This window comes from Parus major, chromosome 11 (assembly GCF_001522545.3).
Source record: "Parus major isolate Abel chromosome 11, Parus_major1.1, whole genome shotgun sequence".
In the NCBI taxonomy this organism is placed as follows: Eukaryota; Metazoa; Chordata; class Aves; order Passeriformes; family Paridae; genus Parus; species Parus major.
This window is the reverse complement of record NC_031780.1, coordinates 11,545,050-11,559,309: the sequence shown is the minus strand read 5'-3', so window position 1 is coordinate 11,559,309 and position 14,260 is coordinate 11,545,050. Positions and strand designations below refer to the sequence as shown.

Here is a 14,260-nt window from a genome sequence, read left to right as displayed (position 1 = left end):
CATCCACACACCCAGAAACAGGCATCCACACACCCAGAAACAGGCATCCACACACCCAGGAACATCCACACATCCAGGAAGATCCACACTCCCAGGGACATCCATCCGTACTCCCAGGAACGGCCACCCCATGCCCGGGCAGCTGAGCCCACCCTGAGCCGAGGGCTGGGGGAGCTGGGGGAGGCTGCCACTGACACCAGCGCTGCTTCCTGCTGGGCTTCAGGGAATCATGGACCTCCAGAGACAGCTGGTAATCCCAAGAGAATAATTCACATGAGAAATACGGTGAAATTTTGAGGCTTGTCTGCTGATCCATCCTTTCTAACCCTACCAGGTTTCCTGTCCTTAGCCTAGCTCCCTCCTGCTACTTCTTACACATTTTCAATAGTTCTGTATCAGTGAAGGTATCAGAACACCTTGAATCAATACAACCCACTTCATTCTTTTCCTTTGGACTTTGTCATACCCTTTTTATCTCAGGGAGTCACAGAGCCTGCAGCCTTTCATCACGTGCAGGCAGACAGCTTCCCTGATATGTGAATTGTGAGGAAAAAAGGACAAAAACACTTCCCTCTGGTCAAGTACAGAAAAATGTGAGTATGGAGTACAGTAAGACTCAAAAGTCTATGTTCCATATAACCCATGAACATTTAATCCTGAGCTTCTTATTACAATATAATTTTGCTACTTTTTTTCTTTTTTAATTTTCTGTGCATGGAATGACAAGCAAAAAAAAATTAATGTTCAGAATGCTGAGACTATTTATCCTGCAGAAGTTTATAAAACTCTTTCTTTCTTATTTATCCATCATAACTATTTTCTTCTTAGCAGCTAGATTGGTTTTTATTTATTTTTACAATTTAAAAAAAATATTTGCACTTCTCATTGATTTTGGCCTCCATGGAACAGTATGTTTTGTGGCATTAACAAATTAAATTTCACATCATCGATTTTTCCAAACTGTAATTCTTCAAGTGTAGTTCTCATATTCATGTACAAGAAAGATGAAGCAGATATAATAACTCAAGAGGTAGTGACTGTGCTGTAAAGTTTGACTTTATGAAAGAAGTAATGCGATGACTGTTCAAAACTAAACTGTTTGAGGTTTGTGGGATTTTAGGGCCTGCCACAGTGCCCCTCTCAATGCTGCTCACAAATATAAAAGCTGTCTAACCTGTTTTTCAACTAAAATTTAAGTTTTTTCCAAGTAGTCTGTTCACAGAGCCAGATTCTAAGGGCAGCTGTGACTTGGCAAAACCAAGGTCACATCCATCTTTTCCATTTCAGAATTTCTCTTTCAATCTAAAATAATAGATTTTATAGCAAATTTATTTCTAATTAAGGGAATATACTTGCCATTTAAATGTCTGATTTTCATCACTATATGCTTTGCCAGGAGCACCCCCAATGTGCTGCAACTAATCCTATCATGCAGTGAATACTCCAGAATTTCTAAGATATCTGTGTGCCCAACTTTTGCAAAGTTGGCACCTAAAGTCTTTCATGATAACTGAAATCTGAAAAAAATTATTTTTTACTGAATAGAGTTGATGCACAGAGCCTTAAGTAATACAGCTGCTTTCCAGCCTGAACCATCTACTTCATCAAGAACAATGATGCTGACCACACTTTACAGCAAATCCAGCCCTGCAGGTGAATCTGAGGGATGCACAGGTGCCTCCGGAGGAAAATCAGCCATACAAAAATAATATAACCACACAAAAAATATAAGAAGGAAACACTCCCTGGGAGCTTACTAATAGGTTTTTGCAGCCTGTCTTTCACATTTAGATTAATCAATAAAGTAAAAGTCATCACTGTAAATGTATAGGCATATAAGCTTCAAGGCTCTATTCTCAATTACACAATTTTCTTGGATATTATCTCTAATCAACATACCCTACTTGCTAATTCATGCCCTAACATGATATTTTGAAAGAGGAAGTTGGATTCTCTGACTGGTTTAGAATATAATGAAAACTGAAATATTTTAACATATTTTCAAAAGTAAAACTCAGCTTACTTTTAACTCTGGAATTGTGACCTGGTCCCTGTTCACTAACCCCCCTGGGGCTCCCACTAAGTCCTTGTCCTTTCCAAGTTGGACAAGACCCAACACCTGAGCCACTCATGGTGGCCCTTTCCTGAACCCTCTCCAGGCTTTCAGTGTCTTGCTTGTTTTCTTTGCTATTTACAAATATACTACAGTAGCTATCCTAAAGTGATTGGCAAAACAGAATCCCAGTAGTCAGCGTTGTCTTCGGATTAAGATGATTTCTGTAGATTCTAGCCTAAGGTCTATCAGTGGCACACTGCATTTCTGAGTTTTCTTATTCTTACCTTTGGTATTTATAATGTCTCCCTCTCTTCTAACAAATTATTTGCTCACAAGTCACTGGAGGAAAAAAGTTGACATAGTAACATTGTTGTACTTAGAAGTATTAGAAATAATGGAGAGACGGTATTTATTAAAATATGATCACTGTCTTGAACTGCATAGAACAGGCATAAGTAGAGAATAATTCTCATTCTTGTTCTCCCAGGAGCAAAGCTGCATATTCACTTTTGGTTTCAGTTCCAAATTGCAAGAATGTTCAACTGAAAAATGCACCTATTTTCCATTTTGGAACTCTTCTCTGCTCCTGACTGCTCTTTTCCTGTGGTTTAACTTAACTATAGCAGAGAGAGGCTGGATGGGAGCAGTGACAGATGACATCACATCTCTCTGAATTAACAAGGCTACAAACAACTACACTAAGTTCAGCTGAATGGATCAACAAATAAGTAGAACTACTCTTTTCCACAGCTTCCCAATGTAAGTCACAAGAACTCCAGCCTTTGGAAAATTCTCCTTTAAAGAAAGACTAATTAATTTCACATTCTTGTTTTTTGTACATGTTAATACCTTTTATAGGCACTTAAGCTGAGCAGTCATATAACTTTTTATGTTTTAATGTGTCATATGTCTTTAATAAATAACTTCTAGTGTTGTTTGTTCCACCTTGCTTTTCTTCTATGCATACCATACATCTACACATACAAATGCTGTGCCTTCTCTCTCTATAAATTATAAAGGATTGTCTCTATTAAATAGTTCTACTCTGTTTTGTTTAATTTCACTGATTAATGCTTTCATTCATTGACCACTCAAATACTTTGAATTCAACCAATGGAAGTAATCTCACGACTGAACAACAATAATTTCAGTTTCAACACGTACAATAAAAACATTTACTTTGTTAGTGTGCATCTTGTTTAGAGCTGAGAAACTGAGTTTGGAAAAATAAGTTCAATCCCTGACTTGGTTATAGACTTTTTTTTTTTTAATCTTGACTGTATAAAAAACATCCAGCTAAAACTTGGTGCTCAGAGCTCCTCGGTATTTGATTCCCATGTGTGAAGGACTGAAGTTGCCCTTCAGGGACCCTTAGCACAGAGATGTGACAATGGCAGAGTGCTTTGCCTCCTGCTGCTCCAGAGGAACTGCAGAAGAAATGTATCCACTCTATGTTAAAGAGCCACTGAGGATAGTTAAAAAGCATATTTTCTAGTGTTTGGGTTAAGGAGTTAGTTGGGCAAGAGCCAGGATTAAAAAAACTGCAATAACTGCAGGTTTTAGGTCTCAGTTGATTGTCCAGAGGTTTGGCTTAGTTCAAAACCACCCTGAATTTTGGCAAAACCTAGGTTCTGCCTCTTCAAACCTCATTAACAATTTCAGTGACCCGAATGCTGCAGAAACATCACCAAAGCAGCATGGATAAGGAAGGAAATGTGATGTGAGGAAAGATAAAGGACTTTTGACAGATGACCTTCTTGATCAAGCATATACACGTAATAAAGGGTAGTTTTAAGGCTTATGTGACCTGGTCTGACAAGAGCTGGTGAGTAAATCTCACTGATATCTCTGACAGAGGATTCTGCAAGAAACCCCTTATTTGAGATTTGTGGTAGTGAGCTGAATGTTTTGAAAGGAGACTAAAAACTTGTCAGTCTCAGTTTCTAGCACTAAGGAAAACTAAAGAACCAGACCTGCTCCCTGTAGCTGTGTTCCTACTTTATTTATTTTCTTTCAAAAGGCTTGGGCTTCAGTTCCCCTCTTCAGATAAACCATATCAAAAACATGCACTTGCAGCAGCTGAGTGTAAAAGCCTGTAGCTGTTCCCTGAAGAGAGCCTGGTGTCAACCACTCTGGGTGCTAAAACTTGAAACATCTCATTGGACACTCTGGCTTTTTGCAAGCCCCTCTGAGGCTGCAATGTCAGAGGGGGCAGATTTAAGTTTAAATTCAATTTATTGATTGAAATTCAATAATTTTTCTTTACCAAAATTAGACTAATAAGTCCCCCAGGCCACACTCTTCCCTATACTTGCTGCTAAGAAAAAAAAACTGCACCAGATCTTTGGCAGATACAAATGAGAATAACATTCATGTGTCCAGGGCAGAGCTACAAATTGACTGAAGTCATTCTAAGTCTCAAATTTTATTTTCTACAGCTAATTTTCACAGTTCCACATTAAAGAATGTAGAGAATAGGATTTTTATAACAACGCTTTAACACCTATTGCTATATAATAGCAATATTAATCATAGAGTATTTTCATGATTGAACTCTAGTGAAACAGATTTTTCATTTTTCATTTTTCATTTCTAACAGACAAACTGAATAAGAGAACAAAATACTTTTTCCAAGAGTCATGGATTAAACAGGACCAAGAGCAGGGGTTCTTGGATCTGTTATCTCCTTTAGATCAGATTGCTGAACCTTTTTTCTGAAGCCAGTCAGAACTGCTGAGGTATTGTGGACTGCTTATTCTGCTTTTTGGCAGCACTGCTAATTCTGTGCAAAGTGGTAAGATTTAAATGTGTGACTTTCACCACTGTTGCCCATACATTGATCTCTGAAGTCCTTATGTTTGTTTAATATTAGATAACTGAAGATAACATTCATAAATTCAGGAATACCACATAAAATTACGCCTCTGAGAAAAGACCTGTTCCACTAAAATACACCAATGGACTCTAATGATGGAATTTTGTTAAGGAACCCTCTCAGTATTAGTGTGTAAATGACACCAAGAAATTAGAATTCTTTAATAGAAACCTTTCTCTGCCATGCTGGTCCCATCAATGCCCCCCTCTGTTGTCAGCAGTGACAGAGATGGTGGGGAGAGAGGGGCATCTCATGGCATGGCCTGTGGCACTCAGGTCCTCGAGCTGGCCCCACACCGAGCACCTCTGGGCCAAAAGCATCTGTTTCAGAGACCTTCTGCCAAGGGTGGATCTGGGACTAGCCTGAAACACACATTCACCACTTCTGTATGAGACTGGTTGCTGCTGCCCAGACTACTCCTGTGTAATTTGGAGGATAATCTGAGCCAAATGAGGAAGATCTTTTCGTTTAGCTAATGACTGGCAATAGTCTAAATACTTTTAAGATTAAGATGACTATATGAGTTCTTTGCTCCTACACCAGAAACAATTGTGTTTGTATTTACCAGAAATCTTTTATAGGAACATTAATTTCTAACTAAAGCTTTTCTACTGTATGGAAAAGATATTACACTTTCTCAAAAGAAAAAAATAATCAGTTCATTTATAATGGAATATTTCTTTGACTGTTTCTATAGAATGATGGGGAAGACTGGTAACCATAAGGTTTTATCTGTTCAAAGAGAAAATGTCAATACCTGTTTGCTGCAAAAGATCTGAAATTGGAGCTAGTAACCTCAGTATACCTGAACATGCAGAAGGTGCAAATCTCCTGTTTGCAAAACTATGAGCTTTGCACTTCAACTGCTCCTGTTGAAATCACAAGCTATAAGTTAACATACATTTAGGAAGAGCGAGTAGATTGTTATTTAGGATAACTAGCATTAATATATAATGAGAAAATAAATCCTAATTTAGATACAGAACTAACAGACATGAAAAAACAGAGCTACGAGAGGCACAATGAGATGGGTCTATTTCTAACACACTAAAACCCTTACCATCATCCTATCAATATGGTGATTAGGCTTTATCAGCCATACAAAAATTGTTGTCCTTATTTATTTTTTGTGTTGTCACCAGTTTTCAAATGCAAAAACTTAAGGTGCAAAATTTAAAAAAATGTAAAAGTCACAATAATTAAAGGAAATGCTGAAAGTTCATCTCTGTGAAATTAAAATTAAAAAAAAAAATAAGAAAAAGAAAAAAGGAAGGAAGGAAAGAAAGAAGGAAGGAGTTTAAAACCTAGATGTTTAGACAGTCCTGCAAGCCCCCTTGTGACCTTACTCTGATATTTAACAAAACATTAATCTTCTTGCCAGCAATTATAAAGAATACAGTGATGTAGCTGGGGCTCAGTGAGTGAGTAATAGTAATTCCATTGTTCTCTTTTATTTATGCCTTGGCTGTACCAGGCAGATGAGGTAAGTTGGGGCTTTTTATATGTTATTATTCTGAACTGGCAATACATAAAGGCTGATTACACAAATATCTGTCTGTTTCTGAAGCACTGTTTCACACCTCCTTCCAGCTCATGATCAAAGCGTTTCAACATTTTATTATGAAATCATGAATCTCTGCTTAGTTTGCATATGAATTATAGCCTTTAAAAAAAACCCACACTGGTGTACAACAGTGACAGTGCCTTTTGAACCAAGGAACAAAACAAGGTGTTACACATTACTTCTGGAAGGCAACGACTTGCTGATTAATTCTGTTTTCTGGAGCACAGTCCAGCCTCCCTAGTGAACACATAAGCCTTGAGACCAAAGACATTTTTTTTGTGAACAGGCCAGTGATTTTTCTCCTCTTGTAAGAAAGCAAGCTCTATTAAGAAGTTGAGAAAACGTTGTCGTGTAGCTGTAACCAAAACAAAACTACAAGAGCTTCCCTCTGCTTTTCTGAAATGCAGTAGCTATTCTAAAACCGGAAAAGAATCCAATTGTCCAGTTAATAGCATCCCACTGCACAAACCTTGCATTCTGAAGGTTGTTGAGTGGGTTCCAGCCATGTGCATAGAGCACATCAAAAGAAGACAGTGAAGGACAGCTCTCTAAGCCATATTCAGGTGTTCTGCACCTACTTAGAAATGCTGTGGTGTCTTTAAGATTCACACTTACTAAATTTCTTGATGCTCAGTCTTTCTGCTTCAGAAAGATGAGGGGTCAAGGTATCCACACTGATATTTTTACTTTCTGAGAAACTTGTATTTCAGAGTCACAGGACTGTGAATCAGGGATAAGACATAAGACTGAGTTTTGTAAGAGTAGCATCCAGCTGCTGATACTTATGCCAAGATGGGGCACTCCTGTATGACATATACACCTGGAATTGAATGCCAGTGGTTGATCTTTTACATATGCCATGTTTTCCTCACAGTAGTCTGAAAAAGTGTCATTCCTGTAAAATATAAAATATGCTAAGGATTTTCCAAGTTTGCTTTGCATCATACAAATATTGAACTGTGAACAATCTTATGGATAGAAATAAAATTTTATTAGGTTTTACTGTCAGTAATTTGCAACTACTAATTTTTTTGAAAGCCATGCCATTTCTGTCATTTCAGTTAAAGCAAGATTTGGCCCATAATTATTGACATCTTTTTTTTTGTAATGACATCTTCCCCCTCTGTTCCCTTCTATGTATTGGCAGATGCAGATCATCTTTATAAATCTGATAATGATGTCACCAAATCAAAATTCAAGGTAGGAAGGTAAAGAGAAACTACTTCTGTTTCATGACCTGCTAAAAGAATGATCTAAACTCTGAGTGCTGCACTTCCACACAGATGTACAGTGAAAGATATGTGGCCAAGGCAACAGCCGAGCTGAGAACACTTGGTTTGTTAAAAGATTTTTCAAATCATCAGTAGGTGGCTGAAGTAATTAAACTTAATACAGCATTTGTTTTCTGAACAGCTAAAGGCTTAGCTTGTCACACTGAATAGTATTTTCCTCTTGGAGTTAACCCATGGAGGTTATCCAAGAGCAGATTCAACTGAATGGCATTTCGTGTAACCTGGCTCTGTCCCACTGCTGGGACCCTGGGGCTGTGAACACTCACACACCTTTTGTCATCATATCAGACAAAGACTTCTTTTTCTGGCCAATTCAACACATCTGAAACATTTTGTAAATGTGAAGCTACTACTTCAGATGTTCTCTGTGAAATGACTCTGCATGTATATCTTTGACCTCATAATAATTTCTTCAGCACAGTCTAAAATTGGGTGGGTTTAGATTCTGTGCATTAAAGTAATTGAATTTTTTACCCTAGCACATCTTAAATCAGAACAGAAAAGCACTGCAATTTGTGAGATTAGCAATTATGCTTTTATCAGTATAAATACATTATTATTGAAATGACTGAATTAATAAATAAAACCTCCATGTGCAGACTTAAATCAAAGTGCCAGGCCAAAGAAGGAGAGATCCTTGTCTGAATGTCAAACTTCAGAAAAGAATCCATCTGCTTCTACTCACAGACAGACAGGCCACATCTCAGAGTACCTTGCAAAATCAATGCTCTCCATGCATGAGACACAAACTCACAAAGGCAAGAATTCAGAGTTGAGCCTTAAGCCCTGTTGGTAATTTGTTTCATTGTTCCAGCACATATGAGATATGTAAGACCCCCAGCGGCTCTGAGGCTCCTGTTCTGTTCCTGCACAATAGGGGTGAGTTAAGGATTGCATTGTGTCCATGTCCCCTCAGTTCTGGGGCCTATGTAAGCTTTAAAGAAGATATTTAGAGTTATCTGAATGAGGTTTTATGATAATGTTGAAACAACAAAATAATATTTGGGAAAAGTAATAAAATCCTCTCTCAAACTAAGATACATTAAAACTGGCTCAGTATATCATGCAACTCATTATGTAGAATTACACCATTCCTCTGAGCTATGAATTTACATAGTACTGAAAACCATAAGAGATAAGACACTTGTAGCCAATGCTGTAAGAAAAATATTTTCAATTTCAGAAAATATGCTACTGCAGAGCAGATACTTCTATGTTCAACCTAGTAAATTTCTACTTCAAAAACTAATTTTATGGAACAAAAATTGATCAAAGCTAATATTACATAATTTGGTTTTGCCTATTTTTTACACTATTATCTTAATAATTATTTTGTAGTCTTGTGAATCCCAGACTTTATGGGATAGATATTGCATTAGCTAGACTCTAATGGATCACAATGACAACTACTTTTAGAAACACTCCTGTATCACTTGCACAGAAACCATCACCATGGAGTATTTAAATAATATGAAATCCATACAGAAAAATATCATCATTAAATGCAGCTACATTGCACCACAATAAACTACATTCAAAAGGCTTAGAAATCCTCATTCTTTACCTATTTTCTACTTAAGCATATAGAACATAAGAACCTTTCTGTAAAATTTGTAAAAGTGATACTTTCAATATTATCAATACAGAATTAAGCTGCAGGTTGCACAAACATTCAGTGCACACCTTGAGGTAATCAGAGTCAAAAAGGCTACCCAGGAACACAATGGGATTGTATTATGCTGATGTAATTAAGATATTGTGCCATTTGCCACTTTGCTGGCCCATGGAGACTTGTGTTCTCTGCCTTGAAATATCTGATGGTTTTGCAGGTTAGCTAGAGATAAGATTGTTCATAGTGTTAGAGCTCCAGGTCAAGACGACTTCTAGGTCTCCCAAAACTGGAGCATGTAGAGAACTTCAATTAAATATTGCTGGCTTGAGGACACCTTTAATAATAAGAGCCACAAGCTCAGCAAAACCTGTCCTAGAACCCATGTTATTTTCATTTCAGATTTCTGAATTATGAAGGCAAAAGGACTGTAATGAGATTTTATTACCCCGAAGCAAAGTTGTAAGTAGCAATGGTTTAAGAAAAATCCTGAAGAAACATAAAGTGGAATAATGTGTTGTAATGTGTCTGGGAGTAAAGCAACCTTCAGCTTCTTTAGGTTAGGTAGATGCTGCTTTCTGAGGGCTCTGGCTGCACTAAACTTGGCTGAACTTCTAACAAAAGCAGTTATACTTCTCTTTTGAACACTCCTGCTGCCAGAACGCTGAAGGTACCCTTCTAATTTGGGAAAGTGGACAGGGAAGAACAAAGGAGGAGGATATAAACACTGCCTGATTAACACGCGTGTATCTTATCTTTAAATTTTCTGAGAAATGTTTCATTTCCTCTTGTTCTCCAGCTGCACAGTTACTAAATTTCTGCAAAACTGAGTGAGGAAAAACTGTTATTTTGGGGCTATAACTTGGCATTCAATTCTGGAGACTTCTTTTGGTGAGGTAATCTTAACTTGCCTTGCACTTGATGTTGCCATATGGAATTTAGAGCAACCTTTGACTCTGGTTTCTTCTCTCTTTCCTATTCTGATCCTACTATTTCCACTATCAACTGCATTTAATGCACATTTCCAAATTGTGCTTACTGTTGCAGCAGTATATCTATATCAACTTCTAATCCATTACTGTAAGAGTCTTCCTGACAAACTTGCTACACATTTGCTATTGAAAATGGAGACTTATGGGAGTCAAGTAGCTCATGAGATTTTCTATTTTTATACAAATTTTCTCATTATTCTGTTTCATTTCTTGAATTCATTCATGTATATCATACTGATGCCCAGCTTGCACAACCATTCTGCAATACAACTGAAAAATGCAACCATTACTACGGTCACAGAAGCATTTGATGATTTTGTAACTTTAAAACAAGCTGCTATGGCAAGACAATTCACAGTCATACAAGAATGTACAAAACCAAAAGGTCAGAAGCTCTCTCAGGGTATTCATCCTCAGAGGCACACAGAAGTCCAATCACACACATACTCAACAAAAGGTTTTCACTCAGAATTTGGAGTTCTGTTCTTGGGCACACTTGGACCATCATTCACAGAACCCACAGTTCCAGAATCCTCTGCACCCCATGGTTTGAATGAACTTGCATTCCCCAAGCACAGCTGGTCACTCCTTTTCTTCAGTGGCTTCACCTCTTCTGCCCAGTATATGAGGGAGCTGGAACCCTTTCCTAAACTAATTTTAACATATTTTTTCTATCTTCTGCATAATTTTGAAAGGAAAAATTGTCTTCTACTGAGGTTACTCTACATTAGCCTAAGCAATGTTGAGATTGTGTCACAGAACTTTTAACAAAGTAACAAGCAAGTTTTGTTCAGATAAATAAGCATTTAAAATTGGGTACAAAGGAACCAAGGTGGCTGATCCCAGTCCCATTCAATGAGATTCTGGTACTTAATTCCCATGGCCTGCACCTTAGAGATTTTTTCACAAAGGAAATGAGATGAAAATCAGTTTCTCATGAAATTTCATGTCATGTTTGGTACTGGAATGGTTTGGCAAACACCCAGGTAAAGACACCTGACTGCCACAGGCAGGGAGGTGAGCATTAATTCTGCAGCTTCTGCATCAGACATGTTGCACTGCTGAGAAGAACAGTTGTCAAATACTTTTAAAAGCTAGGCTCCAAATGCACAGAAAATATCTGTGGGATTAAGTCATATACGATTTTTAAAGAGAACTTTTGTCTCTGTGGCATCTGTTCTCATTATGAACTCATTCTCTTATCTGTGCTTGGGTCCATTTCTTAAATCTGAACACAGGACAAATATTTCCACTGGCTTACATGGGCAATTGAGTCTGAAAATAATACTTTCAATATGGTTAATTATTCAGGAAATAAAAAATACATTTGCACAATTTTAATACTTCTCTTCCTTTGGTACTTCTTTTACTTTACTGTAAATGCAAATTCTCATTACTTTGTAAATTATGCTTATAATTATCTATATAATCCCAGCATCTTTAACAAATTAACTATAAGACGTATCAGTGAAAAACAAGTTATATCCACTTGAAATAAATGAAGCTGCTATTTATATCTGATACACATTCTTCCCAGTCATGATGGGACTGATGTAAGACCATCACTTCAGTCAGATATTCCTGTCTCTCAGACATTTCCTTGCTCTCTCTTGCCAAAGTTGCTTGTTAACTGTTCATGAAAGGTCTTCCTAGAGACTGATGTAGTGCAAGGGATCCTTAGCTTAAATCTCTTTATTCATTCTGAGATCATTCCTACTGATTTTCTAGCTCTTCTCCTCCAGGTTCTGTGCTGCAGTCCCTTCCTTTTTGAAGTTTCTATTTTCATAGATGACCATTACTTTCTTATATTTAATTCCTCCTAAGTGCTGTAATTTCCCAAATGTTTTTAATTCCATAAGCTGTTTCCTGTGATCTTCTCCAGACTACTTCTCAGCATGGTTTTCAGCTTTCTCTGGGGCTATATTTTTTTTTATCCACCTCTTCCTCTCCTCTCTCTTCCCTCAGCATACAACAGCACTGGCCTCCTTCAGCCATAGCTCATTTGTCTGTTTAGCATCTGTTTGTCATTCATACCCCTTGATGTTAGAACACTCATCTTTTTCATATTCTCATCTACAGCTCACTGTGAATAGTTGCACAATGCCTTAGAGTCACCAGAAGCATTTAGTGCTATTTCTTCTATTAGGATATTTGCATCCTTATCTCTAATGCTGTCCTTTTTCCCTGGGAAGTTTTAGTGTTGTCATCACTGTTTTGAATTTACTCTTTCCTGCAGCTGATCTTTAGTTAGAAAGCTGTAATAGGAGTGTATTTGCAGAAGCCTCATTTGTCCAGACTCCACGTATAAGAATCTGTTCCTAAACACAGACTTTATCAAAATGATGTTCTTCCATTATTTTTATTACAGATAAGGGAGCCCACTGAAAATATCCTAATTTTTCCTGGTACTCAGAATTCACAAACACCACAAATTAACTGGCATCACTTCATGAATATAACATCTTAGAATTTACTTTGGAGACAACAGTTGCTAAAATTGGTGTGTAGTAGCCATGTTCTTCTAAGCTTTCTCTGTTGTGTTTCCCTATGCAGCTGTGAATCAATGCAAGCTAAACAAGGTAAAATTTTTACAGAATGTTCTATCCTGAGGCTAAATGATTTTTTCCCCCATTGCCCTGAAATTATTGTATTTAGTCTTGAAAAAATTGGAAGGCCATAATCATATATCAAGGCCCAGTTGTGACATGTAAACACACCCATTTTTTATTCAACATAGGAAAGCTTGCAAGCATGCATCTGAGTGATACAGTGGATGCAAAACAGATGAGGAAAGCCCAAGGTAACAACCAGTGAGATGATAATGGCTGGTGTAATACGCAGTGCTACTGCACCTCAACTGCTTGGCTATGATTAAACTAATGTAATAACTGCTACCATGCTAAGAAAAGGCATTAATAGCAGAATGGTGGTTTATTGTCTGCTCTCTTCTGAAACTTACTCAGCACCAAAGTATTTATTAGAAACATATTTATTGTGTAGTCACTTTTGGATGTGCCATATGTTCCTCTACTGATGATGTAATAATTTGTGTTTACTTTTTTTTTTAAGTGCTGTATAAAAAGACTAAAGATGAAACTGGAACAAGTCACTAGATATCAGTGCTGAATGTGAGATCAGTTTCATAGGAAGACAGTCATGCCTCTAACAAGAAGTTTGCTCTAATGAAATGAAGGAGATCAAAGATGATAGAAAGCAAAGCTATGTAATGAAACAGTGATTTAAGAAGCCTGGGACATTTATTTTATTTTCATTGTAAGATAGGTTACTTGCCTTACAGTTTGGTATTGTTTATTCTGGTGTCTGTACATGGTTTTGATTATATTAATTACATTATTGGCCAAATTCTAAACTGTTGTAAATCAAAATTACTATTCTGACTCCAGTGAATGACAGTGACTTATACCAGCTGATAATCTACCCTTCAATGCAGGATAAAGACTTTGCAAGACTTCTAAAAAGTTTGTTTGTTTGTGAAAATTTTACAATTTATTTCTGTTTTGCAAATGGATAGAATTTCTTGCTGTAAATACTTTAATTACTATTATAAAATGAATTGAAATTTAATTAAAGATGAAAAAAAGAGCAGTGGAAATTTTTAGAAGGATAAAAACAGCGAGAAACACTCCCAGATTTGAATGTCATTTTAACAGTAATTTGAACCAACATCTGAAACGTGTTATATAATTTTAAACATATACTAAAAATTATTTTCCTCCAGCTTAGAGCAAGTGCAGAAGTTGTTCCAAAGCTTTTAGTTATTTCCCCCCTCAATCTCTAGATGTAAACAAACAAGAATGCTAATTAAAAAAGTTACTTCAGGCAATAATCTTGTCAAAGTAGTTAAAGAGGGT

The 14,260-nt window shown here is 37.0% G+C and overlaps 1 long non-coding RNA gene across 2 annotated transcripts in view; it reads left to right on the top strand.

Annotated features, from left to right (window-relative positions):
- Positions 1–14,260, top strand: part of LOC117245011 — a 31,912-nt gene that overhangs the window by 2,614 nt on the left and 15,038 nt on the right. The window contains exon 2 of one of the 2 annotated variants that reach the window (XR_004499118.1): positions 2,544–2,991. The exons of the other annotated variant lie outside the window; for it this stretch is intronic. This is a non-coding gene — a long non-coding RNA (uncharacterized LOC117245011). Of the gene's footprint in view, positions 1–2,543; positions 2,992–14,260 lie in introns of those variants that run through there. 2 annotated transcript variants of the gene reach the window in all.